Below are 18,191 nucleotides of genomic sequence, written 5' to 3' on the forward strand. Positions count from 1 at the left end.
TTTTGAGTAATGCTCTGTGATGCTCTTCTTGGATTCTTAACAGTAGCTTCCATAGTTCCATCACCATTACAATTAAAAAACATACGTGAAGTGCTAGCTGAATCCTATATATGTCACTAGGAATAGCTTTAGCTCCAGGTCTGTCTACTCAAATTGTAGCAAATTAAAATACTCTATGCTTGAAGAAGAATGACTTTGTAGTTTTCATCTTAGTTGTCATGCAAAAGGCCTATAGAAAGAGTGCAAAACTCAATCACCTTTCCTTAAGTTTCTACACTGACAACACCCTATAAACATTGGCCCCTATAAGCCCAAACACTTCATTCCACCACTTTAGCCATCATTAAATTAAGTAGACTTCCATGGCCTCTAAAACTTTCTCCATGACATTCTTCTCACTATTAGTTTTTTCATTTTCCATCATCCAAATGGCAAGTGCCGGAGACCCAGATATTCTCTCTGACTTCATGGTTCCTGCAAATGTCACCATTGTTGATGGAAGTTTCTTCACTTTTACTGGCATGCGCACACTTGTCAGGTCAGGTCCTCTTACTAACACTACTCCCTTTATGGCTTGGAAAGCAAGCAAGGCTGATGTTAGGAACCTAGAGGTTCCTAATGGGAATGGATATGAATTATAAGGGAATTGATGGAAATTGTAAGAAAATTGACTTAATTCGAGATAGTCACCCTCCATAGAAAAATAGAGAGATTAAGAGAGAGAGATGCATTAATGCACTTAAGCAATGAATTGGTTTATTCTTCAAGTGATATCTAATGTTGAATTATACAATCATGTATTTATAGGAAACTAACTCTCATGTCATTAGCCCATATGGCTTAAGATAATTGGCTAGTTAATTCAACATGTGCTCTATGAATTAAGTCATGTGTTAAATGAGCTACATGTGCTCAAATCCTAACTAACTCATCCTAATCTCAACCAACTATCTAACTGCCTAACTAAAGGGATTACAACAATTATGTCATATTCCTAACATTTCCTTTCCCTTGAAACACCTTACCCACAAGGTGTTGTTGTAAAATGACACATTTATTAAATGAGATCTTCCAATGGACCAATACCTTAGTGACATTTTGATCACCATATTCATGCATTTCTCTTTGACAAGCAGTCTCATGCACAAGAAGGTTTCTTCTTCATAAAGCTTCAAACTTTGCTCGAATTCTTGGGCCTTCAATGGTTCTTCAATCTTCAAGATTTCATTGGTTCTTTGAACCTTGGAATGTTTTTGTATCCTCAAGACCTCATTTGATTCTAGAACCATTAAAATTTTTAGCGCTTGCATCTTGGATTCTTGGATCACCGACACTTGGATTGCCAATTCTAGAATCATAGACTCTTGACTGAAAGCCTCCATTGGTGCATCAAGAATTGATTCTTCAAAAATCATCATCAACTTCTTCATTGGTTCTTTGGACCGAACTTCAAAGGCAACTTGTACATAGATATCATCATCCACTTTGACACAAAAATTAACGTCTCAGCTTGCAACAACAGTAGTAGATTCTTAGAACTTAATTTGTTTTTCGAGTTCCATTGAATCAAGAGATTGTAACTCCCCTTCCATCATAGTCTCAAGATCCTTTTGCAATCTTGAAAGCTCTTCTTTCATGGCCTTTTTAGATTCAACCAAGGTCTTGACTTTCTCTGAAACATCCCTGACATCTTCTAAAACTTTGTTCACCATTTGTCGTATTTTTTTCCAAAGTTCTCTTCGGTCATATTCGCTCGTCTTAAAATCGACAGCTCCGATACCAAATGTTAGGAACCTAGAGGTTCCTAATGGGGATTGATGAGAATTGTAGGAAAATTGACTTAATTCGAGGTAGTCACCTTCCATAGAGAAAGAGAGAAATTAAGAGAGAGAGAGAAACACTAATGCACTTAAGCAATGAATTGGTTTATTCTTCAATTGATATCTAGCTCTAATGTCATTGGCCCACGTGGCTCAAGATAATTGGCTAATTAATTCAACATGTGTTCTGTGAATTAAGCCATGTGTTGAATGAGCTACATATGCTCAAATCCTAACTCATCATAATCTCAAACAACTATCTAACTACCTAACTAAAGGGATTACAACAATTATTTTATATTTCTAACAACTGAATTCCCAGCTCTCAATGGATAAAGTGTTTCCTTGATGTCCTTTACTTCCCGGCTGGCTCCATTAACCCACCTCATACCCGTGTTCGTGCTACTGGGCTCCTTTTTCTTCTTCAAGGTACCCTTGAAGTGGGTCTTATTGATACAACCAATAAACTTTATACAAGCAGGTGACATGTTTGTGTTTCCAAAGGGACTTGTGCACTACCAATACAATCCTGATACACAAACACCTGCTCTTGGATTGCAGCTTTTGGGAGTTCAAATCCAGGAAGTGTTTCAATTCCCAATGCTGTGTTCAACACCGGCATGGATGACATTGTCTTGGCTAAATCTTTCGAGATATATGTTGCCACCAATCAAGCTCTAAAGGCTGGTCTCGCTCCCAAGCAATGAGGATTGCATTCAGTACCAGTTTTAATTGTTTTGTGATTGTTTTATTATTCTTTGGTTTTTTATTTGTGTTTTTTTGTTCTTGTTAACTAGTGGCCTAAGAGCATCTATAGCAGTGGAGCTAAAATTTTAGCAATTTAGCTCTATAAAAAGTTACTTTATCTATTTTACCTACTCATTTTACAAAATATGCTGCAGCAGTGGATCTATTTTAACTTTCAACACAATAAAATAATATAAACATCACAATAAAATAATATATCTACTACAATAAAATAATATACCCCACTACCCAAAAAATATTCAACCACAATTTAATTGAAAAAGTGAATAAATTTTTTTTATTTTTATAGCTCTCAGCTACAGTGCTCATTATTGATACATGAGCACTATAGTAGTTTAGCTAACTTTTTTTGCTTTACCTCCATTGCTGCAGGATGATTTTTTGTGTTTGAGTGGAGCTAAAATAGCTATATAGCTATTTAGCTCCACTGCTGCAATTGTTGGCCCATGTTAAAGAATACTAATAAAACCGTAATGCATACTTTACCTCAAACAAAGTGTACTCATGACTGATCGGTGATTCGTTAGCGTGTACGAGCAAATTCAATGCAAATTTATGTTCTACCATGATATTCATATTCATCTACAACTTAGACTTTGTTTTTTAAAAGGCATAAAACATCTTGTTCTGTGGCGGGTAGCCCTATTGCTTGTTTTTTTGGAAGTTCCAATTTGACGTTTTTTTGGTAGAAAATAACGGTTTTAGCAAAAGGGTTTTTAGCGTAGTTTGAGGCAAAATAGATTTGGGATTTACACATCTTTTGAGGTGGGTCCACATTGGGTTATCTTCACCTACATGAGTAGAATAGGATCCTATAATGATGGTTTTGCTAAAAATTGATAAGGAAGGATAAGAAACTGACTTAAAAAATGTCGACTTGAACATTGACCAATAGTGAGGTTATATACACCTTCCATGGAAACAAGCTTCGGTCCATGCATATTTGTCCCAAATTAGGTTGGGTTGGGCATGAGCAAGTCTGATTCTCTTAAAAACTTAAATTATTAAAAAATTGTGATTAATTTTTAGGGTTAATTGCACTCCCCCCCCCCCCCCCCAAAAAAAAAAAACCCTAACTAATAGTACACTTCAATGTCCTCCTCCTAGACCCCCATCCTAAACTTTAAAATTGACCAATATCCACTTTGAAGTATTGAAAATTAGCAAGTTACACCCTAGCATTACTAATTTCCTTTAAATATCCACTTTGAAGTATCGAAAATTAGAAAGTTACCCCCTAGCGATACTAATTTCCGTTAAATTCAAATTTTTTTTTTTTTTAAAAAGCAAGTGGTAATTTGCTAATTTTCAATACTTAATGGGAAATAGTACTCAATTTTAATTTTTACAGAAGAGATTGAAGTGTACCCCATAGCTAATTAACATTAAATTAAAAATATATATGTATAATTTCCGTTAAATTCAATTTAAAAAACAAAAAAACGAATGGTAATTTGCTAATTTTCAATACTTAATGGGAAATAGTACTCAATTTTAATTTTTATAGGAGAGATTGAAGTGTACCCCATAGCTAATTAACATTAAATTATATATATATATATATATGCAATGTTCACATTAAAACGCCTATTAAACCCTTCATAAACGTAAAAATACCAATTTCCTATATAGATCAAATTAGGATTTATATATGTTAAGAATTATCATGATCAAATACCCAAATTATTTTTCAAAAATACAGATACAACATGAAGCCCAATTTCTTAATTTGAAGAAGGAGAATAATCATAAAATAAAAGAATCATCATCTCAATTCCTGAAGAAGAATAATAATAAGTATGACAACAATCCTTAAAATCTTCCTTTTAGGTGAAATAAAAAAAAAGTACAAATCATAAAACATTCTTAATTCATAGCCTAATTCACTTAGAAATTTGACTAATTAACAAATCAAATGAATCAAATAGAAATCACTCAAAAATTCGGCATCATTGGAAACACTGTCATCCACGTTTTCAACATCCGTCCCTCCCTTTCATCCCCTTTCACTACAACAAAATGTATTTTTAGTAATGAAAATTTTCGTCACTTGGGCAATTCTTACATGCTCCCGAAGCAATTAAGTTTTTCCCAGTCAACTCTCTAGTTATTTAAAATGATGTTCATGTCTACCTACAATCTTGGAGATAACTTCCAAACTAAAGGGAACAAATGTCATGGGATAGAATTCTAAAATTCTCAGGATAATGCAAACTCAAGTGGGAGTACAAATACAGAGCACCATGAACCTGGAAAGGTATGCAAACACAGCCCTAGCTCCTAAATCTCTTAGTTCTTTATTTATTTTTTATTTTTTATGACTTAAAGCATAGAAGAATTCCCCATTAGCACCTCTTAGCAAGGTTCCAAATTGTTGATCAAATTGCATCATCAGAAGCCAATCTTAAGACTGACCTCTCATGATAAATAGAAGCTCTATAAAGCAAGGGTGGATACGATTAACACCAATCTTCATGTTTGGACCTAAAGTCATAGACTAAACTTTTAAGTTAAATGTTGGCTCAATATATTATGTTAATGAGAAAGTTAACAAATGTCATATATTATGTTAATGAGAAAGTTAACGAATGTCCTAAGGATATATTTAAGAAATATTTTTAGAAGCTTTTTATGGAACAAAAAAAAAAAAGATATTTTAACAACTTTTTAAATTTTTATAAAAGTGGTATTAAAAGTTTTTTATAATAGCCCATTAACAAATGCTTTAAGAACATCTTTTAACAAGACCCTGTTATAAGACCCAATGGCAAAGGAGATACTTTAGCTTACTTTAATTTATTTAGAGCCATCTTGCTAGCTTTTGTCACCTTCAAAGTGATATTTTATCATTTATCAAAAGGTAATCCACACATTTATTTATTATATTTTTGAAATTCAACAATCATATATATTACTATATTAATTTGTAAAGGTTATACAATAAAGTTATAATAACTTTAGCATTTTTCATTAAATATATACTCTAATTTCACTGAAAATGAAAATTTATCCATCATTTTTTGTAGAGTTTACTGGGTCTAAGGTCTCAAATGAGATTTGGATCTCACGTGCTTGAGCAATCCAAAAATTGGCAAAGAGGGCTAGAAGAAAAAAATAGAACATTTTTTTCAGCAAATTAAGCAAAGACAAATAGATGAGACTACAAGTAGAAGACAAGATTTTTTATGATTATGGGACATTTCTTGTAACATTAAATACATGGATTGGTTGCATGGCTCTCTCTGAAGATTCAATTAATAAATACAGCTTGTTTTGTTCTTGTTCTGTTCTCCATCGGCTATTGAAAATGTGATAGCTGGTGTCGTTTAATAATGTTAAGAAAAACCACCACACCTTTGAGTGGTGAGAGTTTTGCATATATATAGTCATTTACAGATTGTATAACATAATTACACATAAATGTTGATTACATTAGGGTTTTTTTCTCCTCGTTTAGAGCTCTCCCTCTCGGGTAAACGAGCATTTCCTCCTTGGGGTTGCCCTAGGGCTTCAAATTTTGTTTCCTTCTTGATTCTTTTCTTTTTATTATCCTTCACAACTCCATCCACTCCATAATTTTTACAGTATCGAGTATGACCGATGACATAATTAATGGTATTGTGAAAATGAAGTTGACGTCTGACGAGGAAGAAGACATATAGGTATCAGAAGAGGGTCGAAAGGATGAGATCGACAGTTGTGGGTTGAGTTTGATAGGGAAGTTTTTAACGTGTAAACCCTTTAATTGAAAGGCTGCAAGTATTACCCTTCATAAACCATGGGGGCTAGATAAAGAACTGCAAATTTCTGAAGTGGGGTTGAACCTTTTTCAATTTAAGTTTCCATCTGAATACGAGCTTGACTGGATTCTGAGGGGTGGGCCGTGGACATTTGATAATCAACTCCTGATGCTTACGAGGTGGAAGAAGGGGATGAGTGCAAATAATGTTGTTCTACAGCATGCTTCTTTGTGGGTGCAGATTTGGGGTATGCCATTTGATATGATGTCTCCGAAGGTGGCAGAAGAGATAGGTAAAAAGATGGGGGAGGTGGAGGACGTGGAGCGACGACAACGGACAGATGCACAAAATTTTTTCCTGAGAGTTAGAGTCACCCTACTGATCTCCAAGCCCCTTCGTAGAGGGGGATTTTTGATAGATTCAGATGGGAAACGGCATTGGGTGGATTACAAGTATGAAAGACTACCAATTTTTTGTCATTATTGTGGCATCCTTGGGCATGATCTCCGGCACTGCCCTAAGTACTTTGAAGCGTCCAAAAAGAATTCTACTGTGGAATGCCAGTATGGTGACTGGATGAAAGCAGCAAGTAGCAGAAATAAATCTCCACCACACCGGCGTAATCCTAGTTGGTCGAGGGAGTCATCACTAGGCAGGGAGGGTAACACAGCGGCAACGAGAGAAGGGGTGCAAGCTGTGGAGACGGTGGTGGCGAGGGTTCCATCTCCTAGAGATAGCCACATTTCCCATTATGGTAAGGACGATGTTGACGGCAAAATCCCACATATTCAGGCGGATATGGCATCAGGGTGTTTAATGAAAAATCATGAGCAATTATTAGCACCGGCTAGAGCGTCAGTTTCAAATTCAAACAATGTTTCTAGTAACAGGCTGAAAGTAAATGAACAGGACTTGGGCTAGGCCGAACCACAGCCCAATAGCATAAAAAGGACTTGGACAAGGTTGAATAGAATGGAAGTTGGGCCTCTTGAGAGTAGCTTGGTCACTCAGCCTTCTACGCTGGGTAAAAGGCAGTTAGATGATACTTTGGAAATCAATGGCGAAACAGAGTCTCCGTTGTTGCACTAGAAGCGTACCTGAGTAAGTGGTGAAGATGATTTTTCTGAGTCTATATCGGCAAGGGTGGAGGTTCACCCTTGCCGGAAGCCATGAAAATACTAAGTTGGAACTGCCAAGGGCTTGGGAACCCTTGGACAGTTTGGAACCTTCGCAAGATAGTGAAGGAACAAGCTCCCTCAATTTGTTTTCTCATGGAAACTAGATTGGACAGAAAAGGTATAAACCAGTGGTGTAAGGAATTGCCATATAAAAATAAATTTATTGTTAAAAAATCGGGCATGGGGGGCGGACTTGAATTGATGTGGAAGGAAGACGTTAACTTGGATATTTTCAAGTTTTCTAAGAATCAAGTTTCAGCGGTGGTGACCAAGAGTGACGGCTTTCAATGGGTGTTAACAGGATTTTACGGGTGGCCGGAGACATATGAACGGTATAAATCATGGGCTCTTCTTTCTCATATCTCTTCCCTTGTGGATGGAGCTTGGATGTGTATCGGCGAATTTAACAAAATGTTAAGTTCGTCGGAAAAATTAAGTAGGAGACCAATCCCTCAGAGGCAAATGGATGCTTTTCGTGAAGCTTTAGAAACTTGCAGGCTGACTGATCTCGGATTCACCGGCTATCCGTATACTTGGAACAATCGACGACCAGGGGATGCTAATACTAAGGAAAGGCTGGACAGAGCAGTAGCAAATGAGGCTTGGAGGATGAAATTTCCTAAAACTACTGTCACGCATATAATTTCATATTCATCAGATCATCTTCCCATAATTCTTCAAAACCATGAATCACCAAAACGGACTTGGAAGGGGAAACGTGGTTTTAAGTTCGAAGAAGCATGGTTATTATGGGATGAGTGTGAGGCGGTAATCAAAAAGGCTTGGGAGACTAGCCGAGTGGGTGATTCGGCCTTGGAAAATGTCAGGGAGAAAATTAGTGTGTGCGCCTTGGACTTGAAGGCATGGGGTACTACAAAAACACAACCTGGTACAAATGAGATTAAAGCTTTGCAGAAAAGAGTTCAAGAATTAAACTGTGCCCCACCGTCACTACAGAATAGAGAGGAGTTCATTAAGGATAGTAAGGAGCTGGATGATTGGCTTAGAAGACAAGAAATATACTGGGCACAAAGATCACGTGTCAACTGGATAAAACATGGAGACAGAAACACTAAATTTTTTCACATGAAGGCATCCCAAAGAAGAAAAAAAAATTTCATCCAAGGAATAATGGATTCACAAGGCAGATGGATTGAGGACAGTGAAGAAGTGGCTGAAGTAGCAGTGCAATATTTTAATGATATATTCTCTTTAGGCCTTTGTAACCGAGTTGACGAATGCTTGGAAGCAGTATCTCAAAAGGTGACACCAGACATGCAACTTTTCCTATCCAGTGAATTTAATACAGATGAAATAAAAGCTGCACTATTTCAAATGGAGCCTACAAAGGCGCCTAGTCCTGATGGTATGAATGCCATTTTATTCCAAAAATTTTGGCATATTGTTGGTGATATTGTTGTGACTGCAGCTCTTGATTTTCTTAATTCTGGTCATATGTTACCTGCTCTTAACCATACTCATATTGCTCTTATTCCAAAAGTCAAAAATCCAGTTAAGATGACTGATTTTAGACCTATTAGCCTGTGTAATGTTATCTATAAGATATTGCAAAAGTGCTGGCTAACAGATTAAAACATGTTCTGCCCCAAATAATAGCTCCTACATAGAGTGCTTTTGTTCCAGGACAATTGATTACAGATAATGTTCTCGTGGCCTATGAAGCTTTACACACGATGCATGGCCAAAAAAAAGGAAAAACGGGAACTTTGGCTTTGAAGCTGGATGTGAGTAAGGCCTATGATAGGGTGGAATGGAACTTTTTAAGGCAGATTATGCTTAAACTGGGCTTCCCTAGTGGTTGGGTGGAAAGGGTGATGAGTTGTGTTTCCTCTACCTCATTCTCCATTTTAATTAATGGCAAACCCTTTGGAATGATTAATCCCACTAGAGGACTCCGGCAAGGAGACCCTCTATCACCTTATCTATTTCTTTTATGTGCAGAGGGTTTTACATCTCTTTTGCAGAAAGTAGAATTGGAGGGCAACATCCATGGAGTCTCCATTTGTAGAAGGGCACCAAAAATCTCCCACCTTTTGTTCGCCGATGATTCACTCTTATTTTGCCAAGCATCAGAAAGAGAAACACAGGAAACTTTGGAGGTATTGAACTTATATCCAGAAGCATCGGGTCAGTGTCTAAATATGGAGAAATCTTCTGTTTATTTTAGTTCTAATACATCATCACAGAAAAGGGAGGCGATCAAGGCAATGTTAAGAGTGAAGGAGGTGGAAAGGTTTGAATCCTATCTGGGTTTGCCAACATTGGTTGGAAGAAGGAAATATCATACTTTTTCTTTTCTTAAAGATAGGGTGTGGAAAAAGCTTCAAGGGTGGAAAGGGAAAACTTTATCAAGAGCAGGTAAGGAAATTCTAATTAAAGTTGTGGCCCAATCGATCCCAACATATACTATAAGGGTATTTCAATTACCTATTAAGCTATGTGAAGAACTCCAAGCAATGTGTGCTCGGTATTGGTGGGGACAAATGGGACATGAAAGGAAAGTTCATTGGCTAAGTTGGGAAAAATAATCAAGGCCAAAATCTGAAGGTGGAATGGGATTCAAGGATCTTAAGCAATTTAATCTAGCAATGCTTGCAAAACAAGGCCGGAGATTAATGCAAGATGAAGGGACGCTGCTTTTTCAATGTCTAAAAGCTAGATATTTCCCAAGATGCCATTTTTTGGAGGCTTGTGATTCACCCACTAGCTCTTATACTTGGAAGAACATCATGGCAACCAAACCAATTCTTAAAAGGGGGTCATGTTGGAGAGTCGACAACAGAGAGAATATAAGGATTCTGAAGGATGCTTGGATTCTAAACTCACCCATTAAAGCAGTTTTATACCTGGTTCAGAATGTTGAGGAAGGGATGAAGGTAGCTGAACTGATGGACCTTTTTTCTAGGGGGTGGATAGAGAGCTCATTTTGCGGAGTTTTAACCAAGAAGAGGCTGAAGCAATTTTACATATACCTCTTAGCTATATAGTCACCCCAGATACTCTATTTTGGCTAGCCGAAAAATCTAGGGAGTATTCTGTGAGGACGGGTTACCATATGGCCTATAGGTTGGCGAAAGAGCAAGATTGGGCTGAATGCTTAATTGGTGTTGTGGAAGGAGGTGTGTGGAGAACTCTTTGGAAACTTCGGGTGCCAAATAAAATCAAGATTTTTGGGTGGCAGGCTTGCTACAAAATCTTGCCAACACGAGCAAATTTGACAAAGAAGCAAATAATAGATGTGTAGTCTGCAAGACTGAACCTAAAACGGAAGTTCATACTTTATGGAATTGTGGACTGGCAAAAGAAATTTGGTTAGGTTGTTCTGCACGTATTCAGAAGTGTAAGGGGGATATGAGGACTTCCTTCAGTTAATGGAGGACTTAATTGCTAGACTGCCCACTGATGAGCTTGAACTATTTCTGGTCCAAGCTTGGTTTATATGGCATCAACGAATTGCGATGATCCATGGGAAGCATGTTCAGGCACCTGGCATTTTAAACAAGAGAGCTACAGATTTTATGGAAGAATTTAGGCAAGCAAAATCCCAGTTGTCCTTTAACTCACCCATACCAAGCCTATGTAGATGGAGACCTCCACCCTTGTCCCAATTTAAATTGAATTTCGACGCCGCAATATTTAAGGAGGATGATGCATCTGGAATGGGAGCTATTATTCGTAATGAAAAGGGAGAAGTGATGGCAGCCTTATCAGCTAAAGGACCATCAGTGACATGCAGTGAGGAAGCCGAAGTTCTAGCTTGCCATCGAGCCATCGAATTTGCTATGGAGTGTGGCTTCTCGGAGGTGGTAGTTGAGGGAGATAATCAGATGATCATGTCGTCCATTCAGCTGAGGAAAAGGCTTTCGTCTGGGATTGGCCATATTATATAGGATGTGTTATGTCTACTCAGTAGTTTTCAGTGGTCGCAAGTGCACTATATAAGGAGGAGTGCAAATTCAGCAGCCCATGCCTTAGCCAGGTTTCCAAAAAATGTAACTCATGAACTTATCTAGATGAAGGAGTCCCCCCCTCCAGCGGTTGAAGCATTATACTCTAATTCCATTTCTGTTTAATGAAAGCTAAGAATGATGTCCACTTCAAAAAAAAAAAATGTTGATTGCAAAATAAATGGAAAGAATTAGCTAAACATGCTCCTATAATTGAGGGTCAAAGGTTGCACATATGGAAAGCCTTAGATTAAGGTAGAGGATCCTTAACAACCCCCCTCAAGCTAAGCGTCGGACTGGGACAGACGTGGAGCTTGGATCGAGAAAATTGAAAGAGAGGCCTAGGCACACTTTTGGTGAAGATATTGGCAACTTGTAAGCGAGAGGGCACAAACTGTGTGAGAAGTTTGCCAGCGACAACAAGTTTGCAAAGAAAGTGGTAGTCTAACTCAACATGCTTGGCCCGCTTGTGAGAAACAGAGTTGGAGCTCAAAAAAATGGCACTTTTGTTGTCGCATAATAGAAGAGACCGCTGTGGAAGAGAAACTTTGAGGTCACAAAAGAGATGCATGAGCCAAAGAAGTTCAGCGACAGTGAGAGCAAGGGCACGATACTTAGACTCACAGCTTGAACAAGAAACAGTAGGTTGCTTCTTGGCACTCTAGGAAACCAAATTGTCGCCAAGGTAAATGGAATAACCACAGGTAGAGCGACGAGTGTCTGGACATCCTACCTAGTCAGCATCAGAGTAAGCAACTAAAGTACCAGGAGTAGTAGATGGACGAAAAGTGAGGCCAAAATGCAATGTACCCTTGACATAGCGAAGAATGCGCTTTACAGCAAGAAAGTGGTCTTCAGTCAGAGAGTGTAGAAATTGACTAACAGAGTTGACAGCATGAGCAATATCGGGACGCGTGATGGTCAAATACTGAAGAGCACCTACAAGAGATCGGTAAAGAGTGGGTCTGAAAATAGAGGACCATCAGAAGACAGGTGCTAAGAAACAACCATAGGGGTGTGAATAGGCTTGCTATCAAGTAACTGAGCGCGAGTGAGAATGTCACGCGCATATTTCAACTGACTGATAAAAAGACCGGTGGTTGGTGTAGCTTCAAGACCAAGGAAGTAACTGAGAGAACCCAAATCCTTAGTAGCGAACTCAGAATGAAGCTTACAAGTAAAGCTGTCAAGAAGAGAGGAACCTGTAATAATGATGTCATCAACATAAAGAAGCAAATAAATAATGTCAGACTGCCTATGATAGACAAAAAGTGATGTGTCTGCACGACTACAATAAAAACCAAGGTGAATGAGGAAAGAGCTGAATCACTGAAACCAGGCACGAGGTGCTTGTTTGAGGCCATAAAGAGCTTTCTTCAACAGACAAACATGATTAGGGAAGCGAGGATCAATGTACCTAGGAGGCTATCCATATAGACTTATTCAGTAAGATGACCATTGAGGAATGCATTTTTGACATCAAGTTGGCGGAGAGGCTAGTGGTTGGTCACAGCAAGAGAAAGGACAACACGGACAGTGGTAGCCTTGATGACAGGGCTAAAAGTGTCAATGTAGTCAAGACTAAGAACTTATGTATAGCCTTTGGCAACAAGGCGGGCTTTGAGACGCTCGATAGATCCATCGGGCAAATACTTGGTCCGAAACACCCATTTGGAACCCATAATGTTGGTTTTGGCAGGTTGAGGGACCAAAATTTAGGTATGATTATTTTGCAAGGCTTGAACTTCTTCATTCATGGTGGTGAGCCAAGCAGGATTCTTAGCAGCAGATTTGAACCCTTTTGGCTTAGTGGATGCCGGGAGAGCAAAGAGAAGACCAGAGGATCCCAAGAAAGCAAGATTCGTTGGGTGGCAAGTTTTGAAAGTACTAGCTTTGGCTCGTGTGAGCATAGGATGAGAACCCATCGGAATGACAACAGGAGCAGCAGAGGACAACTCAGTAGGTGCAAGAGAAGCTGGACTAGGATCCGAGTGCAGCAAAGAGGGACTTGCAAGAGAATCACCGACCTGTAAAGACTCATTCACGGGATTAGTACAAAGAACACATGGGCTAGATCCGGATTGAGCAATGTGTGGGGAATGGGGTGTAGGGGAGGATGGGGGCATGTCTATATGGGGAAGACTTGGTTTTAGAAAATTTGAAAATTGGAGGGAGGATATGGGTTGAGCCTGGGAGGTATCTAGGGAGGGAAAATAATTTTCATCAAATTGAACGTGTCGGGTGATATATAGCTTAGAGGTAGTGGGGTCAAGACAATGGAACCCTTTATAAGAGGAGCTATATCCCATAAAAATGCAAGGAATACTATGAGGGGAAAATTTATTAGGCATATAATCACGTAAACAAGGATAAAGACAACAACCAAAAGGATGAAAATTTTCATAATTTGGAGGGGAACCATGTAGAAGCTCAAAAGGGGACTTACCTCTGAGAAGTGGTGTGGGCAAGGGGTTGATGATGTAAGCTGCAGTGCTAAAGGCGTCAACCCAAATTTGATTTTACAGGTGAAGGACCTCATATATCGCAATGAATAAGATCTAACACATTAGACGACCTATGTTCATTACGAGAATAAGGCAAACAATGACTTTTCGCAAGTTGGCATGTATCACATAATGTAGGAGATGGCAATAAGGAGGTAAGATAAAGCTGTCCTTTTTTATTTAACAAAGAAATAACATAATGATTTACATGGCCAAGGCAAGCATGCCATAAATCATACGAAGCATGAAGAGATTTATTTTTAAGGATAGAAATAATAGTGGAATTGCCGCGCTAGCACATATGAGCCTCCATCACGTTTATCGGTTGCCACCACCTTTCCCGTTTGGTGATTCTGAACAGTGAAAAAATTATTAGTAAACGTAACGGATAAAGGAAAATCATTTGTTAATTTGCTAATGGACAAGATTTTTAGTGAGGTGGGGAACAACCAAAACATCTAACAATTGAAGATTTGGGGAAGGGGAAAGTTTACCAATATGGGTAATAGGTAGGGACGGACCATTCCCTACAATCACACAATCCTTACCTGTGTAGGTGGTGGAGTGATCCAAAGTGGAGTGGGCTAGAGTCATGTGGGCTGAAGCCTCTGTGTCCAAAACCAGTCGAATGCTTCATGTTTAGACAGAGATCACGAAGAGGTGAAAGCTTCTGCAAGTTGCGCCGTGGGTTCATGTCGATCATAGTGCTGCCTGCACCAATCTGCACAATGTCCATCCAAATGGCAAATCTGGCAGCATGGTGGACGGCAACCTTGGTTGGTGTTGGCACGGCCCTGCCCGTGACTGGGAGAGTCACTGCTGTGGCCATTTCCACGACCTCATTTGTGGCTAAAAGAGCCACCCTCGCGATGAGAAGAGGTCCGAGTAGCGGTGAACGCTGCAGTTGAGGGCGTCGGAGTCTCTAGCGAATTTTGAAAGAGTTCAAAACTCTCAGCTTTAGACACAAGGTCAGAGAAGTAAGGGAGGGGGTTTTGTGCCATTTGGGCAGTAGAGAAACTGGAGAAATCGGGCCCGTGACCACGGAGAAACCAGTGGACTTTGTTGGTTCCATCAACGGGGCGACCAATTGCATGAAGTTGATCACACAAGGCCTTGAAGGCATGAGCATAGGCAATGACTGGACATGTGCCACGCTTCATCAATTGAAGGTCATCTTTGAGGCGAATTTCACAGGCCTTGGAGTGGTGGCTGAAGGTGTTTTCCAGGGCGGTCCATACCTCACAGGATGTGGAGAGGCCGACAGCTTTAGCCATTGCTACCTCTGTAAGGGAGGAAAGGAGAAGGCTAAGGAGGCGCCGGTCGGTTGCTTTCCACACCAGGTGTTTGTTGCTTGGCGTCTAAGAGGTGGGGGGGGGGTCGAATAGAGGTGGCAACACAAGGGTACCATCCATATGACCCAGCAAACCTTGACTCTCAAGGAGGGGAAGAAGTTGACTCTTCCATAAAAGATAGTTGGAGAAGGAGAGCTTAATGGTAACCATGTGAATCATGGTGTTGAAGGGAAGAAGGGTGGGAGAGGAATTGGAAGAGGAATCAGAGGCCATGGAGAATTGTGGGATGCTAATCCAAGTATGGCTCTGATACCATGAGAATGTTAAGAAAAACCACCACACCTTTGAGTGGTGAGAGTTTTGAATATATATAGTCATTTACAGATTGTATAACATAATTACACATAAATGTTGATTACAAAATAAAAAATGGAAAGAATTAGCTAAACAAGCTCCTATAATTGAGGGTCAAAGGTTGCACATATGGAAAGCCTTAGATTAGGGCAGAGGATCCTCAACACCGTCCATTCATATAATTTACAATTGCTTAGCTCTCATATATTGAACTTTTTTATCTGGATAAGGCACACTTTTTTTAAACTTCAAAAGGGAACATATAGAAGGACCAAGAACAAAACAACAATGACCCAATTAAACAAGCTTTCAATTATGATTTTAGGAAGTTTGGAATACCAAGCACACTACAGATCTAGAAGACCAATGCTAATTCCAATAATTAATAATAATAATATAAAAAGTTGATGATGTTCTCTACGTAATTTGTATACAAAAACACTACATGAATCTTCATGCATGAAGGCTCTCCAAGGGTATACGTATTCAAAACTCAAATATGACAAGGACTTCACTAGGTCCAATACTATGATTGCTACAGATAATATTTAATCTTTTTTTTTTTTGTGGAAGAGCATAGATACAAGAAGATCATAGTAAAGTTTAAATGCTGGCTGACCCCTGTCACATTGACTCAGTTCATCCCACTATTCAAATTCTAACAAATATTTATAACAATGTGCTAGTTTAAAAAAGCATTAGCCAATCTATGTTTTTTCAATTCTTTTTAGCAGCCTTAATTATGATAGAAGCAGAAAAGTGAAGCTACAAGATCGAAGAAAGACCAGCGTTGTAGTTTTCATCTTAGTTGTTATCGATCCAAAAGGCCTGTACAAAGAGTGCAAAACGCAATCACCTTTCCTTTTGTTTCTACACCGACAACACTATAAATATTGGTCCTTATAAGGCAAAGTATCTCATTCCAACACTTTAACCATCATTACCATAATAGCTTTTCCTTTCTCTGATTTCTCTGTACCTCTGCACTTAGAGTTCCATGGCCTCTAAAAGTTTCACCAAATCATTCTTCTGACTACTACTAGTTTCTTCATTTGCGATCATACAAATGGCAATAGTCGGAGATTCAGACATCATTTTAGACTTCATAGTCCCAACAAATGTCACTACAATTGATGTAAATTTCTTCACGTTTATGTTGGGTGCACTGCACCATGAGTCCAGCCCACGTAATAGACATGCTCATTTAATGAGCAAGTCTTTCATGTCTCTTAACTTCTCTTCATTATGTACAAAAGTCAGCAGGAGTTATTGGGGTTTGTTGGCTTGGGCGTGTTGGACACGGTGAGGAAAAGAAGAGAAAAGAAATTAAGGGCTGATGCATTAAGGCCATTTGGCCAATGAGAGCTGAAGAAAGATTTTGGTTGAAGCAAAGTCAAAGTAAGTAGGCTTGCATTTATGGTGATGTAATGTGAAGAGTGTGAAAGGAAGAAAAGAGGAAAAGATGTAGAAATATAAGGAAGGCCATTCAGCCATTTGAAGATGCAGAGAAAAGAGAGAAGTCCCAGCAAGTGAGACCGAGGACTGTAGTCTTGAACAACTGCGTGACTGAGAGCAAGCAAAAGAGAGAAGAGAAATAGAGAGAGTAAGAGAAAATTGTGAGAGATATACAGTGAGAAAGAGAGTCGTGAGTGAAAAAAAAAAGAGTTTTTTTTATTGCTCAAGTTGTATCTTTAAGTATTATAATCTCTATTTAATATAGTGAAATTATTCAGAATTTGTCTCGTAATTTTTCCTTGCAAGGAGAAATGGTTTTCACGTAAATCTTTATGTTATTGTGCAGTTGTGCTTTCGCTGTGCTTGCTGAAATTATTCACAGTTATATAGAATTTTTCCCAACAGTTTACTGGCATGTGCACACTTGTAAGGTCAGGCCCTCCCACAAACACTACTACCTTTACTGCTTGGAAAGCAAGCATGGCTGAATTCCCAACTCTCAATGGACAAAGTGTTTCCTATGATGTCCTTTACTTCCCGGTTGGTTCCATCAACCCACCTCATGTGATCACACCCGTGTTCGTGCTACTGGGCTCCTTTTCTTGCTTCAAGAGTTCAAGGTACTCTTCAGGTGGGTCTTATTGATACAACCAACAAGCTCTATACTCAAATACTGCAAGCGGGTGACATGTTTGTGTTTCCAAAGGGACTTGTGCGCTACCAGTACAACCCTGATGCGCAAACACCTGCTATAGCGATTGCAGCTTTTGGGAGTTCAAATCCTGGAAGTGTTTTGGTTCCCAAAGCTTTGTTCAACACAGATATTGATGACATTGTCTTGGCTAAATCCTTCAAGAGAGATGTTGCCACCATTCAGGCTCTAAAGGCCAGTCTCACTCCTAAGCAATGAGGATTGCATTCATTACTAGTTCTAACTTAGTTATGGCTATTTTATTATTCTTTGGTTTTTTATGTGTGTTTATTTTCAATTGTTAACGAGTGAAAGAATCAATCAGAAGCTACAATATTATGAAGGAAAAAACAAATATGTGTAGATGATTTCTTCATTTGTACCCACAAATTCAAGACATATGTTATTTTCTTGATATTTA

At 38.8% G+C, this 18,191-nt stretch overlaps 2 pseudogenes; both read left to right on the forward strand.

Annotated features, from left to right (window-relative positions):
• Positions 1–362: 362 nt before the first annotated feature.
• Positions 363–2,527, forward strand: LOC142628457 (putative germin-like protein 9-2; annotated as a pseudogene).
• Positions 2,528–15,487: 12,960 nt separating this feature from the next.
• Positions 15,488–18,129, forward strand: LOC142628458 (putative germin-like protein 9-2; annotated as a pseudogene).
• The last annotated feature ends 62 nt before the right edge of the window (positions 18,130–18,191 follow it).

Source organism: Castanea sativa, chromosome 3 (genome assembly GCF_040712315.1).
Source record: "Castanea sativa cultivar Marrone di Chiusa Pesio chromosome 3, ASM4071231v1".
In the NCBI taxonomy this organism is placed as follows: domain Eukaryota; kingdom Viridiplantae; phylum Streptophyta; class Magnoliopsida; order Fagales; family Fagaceae; genus Castanea; species Castanea sativa.